Source organism: Desmodus rotundus, chromosome 12, assembly GCF_022682495.2.
Source record: "Desmodus rotundus isolate HL8 chromosome 12, HLdesRot8A.1, whole genome shotgun sequence".
Lineage (NCBI taxonomy): Eukaryota > Metazoa > Chordata > Mammalia > Chiroptera > Phyllostomidae > Desmodus > Desmodus rotundus.
The window spans coordinates 56,667,059-56,671,208 of record NC_071398.1 but is presented as its reverse complement, the minus strand read 5'-3'; positions in this window follow the sequence as shown (position 1 = coordinate 56,671,208).

Genomic DNA, 4,150 nt, shown 5'->3' with positions numbered 1-4,150 from the left:
TGACTACAAAATAAATGTTTTAAAAATTTAAGTTTGAAGGCAGTGGTCGATCAGTCAAGCTCCGTCATCCCACTTAACTCAGCATCCCCAGTATAGGCGCCCAGAGTCATGTTCCTTTTACCAGGTGTGCATGACACTCCACTCACTGTCTTGTGAGCACAGAGCTTTGCACTTTCTCTTCGCTCACAGCAGGAAAAGCTCTGTGACACACTCGTGTGGTCGCTGTAACTCTGAGCGCTTCCGTGCTAATCCACGTGTCCACTCAGGAAGTTCGAGGGAAGCTGGACAAACATCTCTCATCTTCCTGGGAGCATCCATTAGCAGGACATTATTTTGACTGACTTTATTTCATTTGAGATAAAAGATTTCAATATATAGGAAACATTCCATTTTCAATCAATTGGACAGAAAAGGGGAGAGAGCTGAGGACATTTAAGATGCCATTTCTGTCTTGTTTTCGTCCCAGGCGTTACACCAAACAGTGAGGAATTATAAAATGAAGGACTTCTGGCTTTGGTATTGGTGGAGTGGGTTGTAATCCACAAACCCTCCCAGTTACAAACTCGGGACGGAACGTAATAACTACCTGCAGTGATGCTGGGGAGAGACCAAAAGCAGGCTGGGAGCTCTCTTACCTGGCTCCCCCCTCTGCTGTTCCCCGTCTGATGGGGGAGGGGTGGCTGGAGCTCAAGAGAAAGTGCAGTCTCACCAGCTGGTGGTGTTTGAGGAATTGGGGGCCAGTAGAGGGGCTGTGCATTGAAGGAGGGAACCCTCAAAGTGAGGGAGGAGCCTTCCAGCCCGCACATGATCTCTGAAATCTTGGGCTAACTCCTGGGCTGTGGGTATGCCGGGGGACCCAGGGAAAGTCAGGGCTGGGGTGGGGAAGCTGAGCAGAGTGTTGCTCGCTGTGCAGAGACAGAATTTTGAGTGTGAGCTCTGACAAGTTAGAAGGCTTGATAAGCATCCTGGGCTTTCCATCCAGTCCCCAGAACGGCCGGGTATTAGTAATGAGGGTTCTTCCCAGGACTAAAGACCCGCGCTGAAACTACAGGCCAGGCCTTTAACGCAACGTAAAACCAAGGCGCTCGGCCAGTAATCTCACCGCCTGCCAGAAGGAAGCTCCCCCTGCCAGGGCGGGATAACCAGACGGGCCTCTGCACCACAGACCAATGACTAGACTGCTGTACAAGAGGAGGCGCTCGCAGAAGGAGACCCTGACACGGCCCAGATGCTGGACCCACACACAGGGCGTCAAAGCAGCCCTTAGACTCACAACCCAGGAGGGAAAGGAGGGGCATTTGGAGTGAGTGAGCAAAGCTGGGTGCTCCCAGCAGAGAAATGGAAACCCACCCACCAACCCAAACCCAAATGGTGGGACTTAATAGCAGAGTGCAGGTGACGGGCGACTCCAAATGACCGGAGCTGAGGAATGAGGAAGGTTGGAGGGCAGGAGGACACAGGGCCTCCGTGCCATGTGTGGGGCGATGTCCAGCAGCTTCACGTCCATGGGCAGCAGGTCCTGGAAATAACTTTTGGTTGCAGCATTGATGACAAAAATCGATTCCCAGCTGGGGCCTCTGTGTGGAGCTGGAGCATTCTCCCCATGTCTGAGTGGGTTTCCTCCAGGTCCCAGAGGTTTGCACGGGAGAGTTGGCCGGTCACACGGTCCTAGGGGGGGTGGGGGGGTGGGGGTTGAGTGCTAAGGAGGACCAGGGTCTACTTACCAGTGACCAGGGTGGATCCGTGGATTATAAACAGCTGTATGAGGTCACTTTCCTGCACTGCCTTCTCTCCATGATCTCTCTGCTTCCTGGTTCCCCAGGCTCCTCTCTTTGGTCCTCTGGCCAGAAACTTGGAGTCTAGCCACTGAACTCTGGGGCTGTGTCGCATGCCTTCATGAGTGGGCCTCCATCCCGGCCCATGTGGTGAGGGGACAGGGGTGGGGTGGCGGGGGGGGGAGAAGCACCAGGGGTTTGCCTGCAATCATGGCTCCGCCCCACGGAGAAGAATGCCTGTCACAGGGTGGCTTGGGGTTCCCCAAGTGTCTGCCCACCAGGGCAGGATCTCCTGGGACGTCTTTGGAAGTGAGCAGGAAGTCGTGGCTCTAACGAGTAGAACTTACAATGTAGTACTAACGTCGTCTTCTCAAATGGAATAGCAGTCTGATCTGAGGGCCCAGGGTGGGAAACAGTGATAGCTAATCCCACAGACCTTTTCATTTGTAGTTTTAGACATGGTGAGCAAGGGTTCTACTTGCTGTGAAACTGCCTGTGTGAATCTGAATTATTTGCCTGCTTATATACCCTTTTAAAATACTATTATGTGCCCACATGCAGGAAAGACTTTGGGGAGCGCTTTTGGTTTTGCATAATTTTGTGTTTGATCCTTGGCCTTAGCAGTGGCCATCCTACAAAGAGTCCCGTTCTCTTGTGGTGGCCTCGCTGCCTTCCAGTGTTATCTTCTGGCTGCCATTACAACCCCTCTTGGTCATAGGAATTCATCGGATAAAGGCGGCTTGTTCATTTACATGTGGGTAGCATGTGCTGAGGCTAAACTTCCCGGTAGATGTTTTTACAGCCCAGAAGTACAACTGGATGAGCAGACAGATTGTTGCGGTGAGTTACAGTCCCATTCAAGTGCCTTTCCTTTCCTTTCTGTACAGAGTGACAAATTCTAAGCTGCTGTCGTTGTACCTGCATCTGCCTTGGCCCTGCCCACTCCCCCACCTTTGCCGTTTCTGTGGTCTAGAGTGATGAAGAGTTTGCTTGTCGCCCTATTGGGTGACAAGATTGAACACAGAGGGAAGGACAAGGAGTTTCTAGAGTGTGCAGAGGGACCTGAACTCGGCGAGCATTTGGGGAGCCCTCACGATTCCCGGCACTGGCTGACCGAGGCCGGGTGTTTTAGGAGAACACAAGGAGGCCTCTGTGGGGGAAGGAAGAAACCTCTCCAGCTCGGGTAGTGAAACGTCGCCATGAATGACGTGCCCGACCCTGCGTGTGAGCAGAGGCGGCTGCTCTAGGGGGTGTTGGGAGGTCCCCGCAGACCTCAGGCGGGTCAGAGGCCAGTTCCAAAGAACACAGGAAAGGCAGGGGGTCCTGGCAGGTGCTGGAGACCCAGCAGGTCAAAGTCCAGGATGCAGACGGGCCCCAGAAGGTGGTCAGGAAACCCGGGCCGGGGCTGGGTTCAAAAGGCCTGGGCGAGCGCCTCACTCAGCAAAAATTTCTTGGGCTTCCTGCCTAAGGCCAGGACTGTTTTTGTGGGTGGGGGTGGGCTGGGGGGGTGGGGGAGGATGGGAAGCCAGGCAGTCCCTCAGAGTGAACCCCCACAGGGTCAACCATGAAGCAAACAGGACGGTGGGGACGCAGAAGGTGACTCTGATTGCAGAGGAATGGAGAGAAGGGCTCTGTGACGAGGGCTTCAGGACATGGAGGTGGCAGCGTTAAATTTTCTAAGACCTCAGGGGAAAAGCTCAGTCTTGGGTTTTTCTGTTGAATTTGAGATGCTGGCACTTCCGCCATGGCCGTGACAAGAAACCACGATGGCCTTGGATTTACTGCAAGCTGGGAGCAGTGGGGCCCCATCTTGAGGAGCCGGGAAAGGACTGGGAGGAAGTGGGGGAGCCTGGCTGGGGCAGACACATGAGCTATCTGACCACACACAGGACAGGCCCTCGCCACGGGGCAGAGACGGGCGCCAGAGAGGGGCTGCTTGGAGGAGAGGGTCTGAGAAGGCGACAGGAGGGGGCTCTGGGTGGTGGAAAGCTTACTTTGACGAAGAATTGCTTCTGATTGCAGAGGGAAAAATTGGCAGGACAGTGGGGGTCACGTCAGATGCTTTTGGTCTGCATTCCCTATAGGCTGAGGTCACCCCGGGAGAGTAAGGTTAGAGAACAACTTGAGTTCGTGGAAATACCTGGAAGTAAGTGCTGAGATGTGGTTCTGAGATAAAGGAATGAGTGCGAGGCTCGGCATGGTGTTCAGACCCGTCTCCCCGCTCCACGAGCTGTGCGGTCGCCTGGCCCTATGGTCTCCCCTTTCCCTATGGTCTCGCCTTTCCCTTGCATCCCCGAGCCCCCTGGGACCCACCCACACTGACGGGTTCAGTGTTCTTTTCGGCTAATGCGACTGACAGACATGATTCAGGCAAG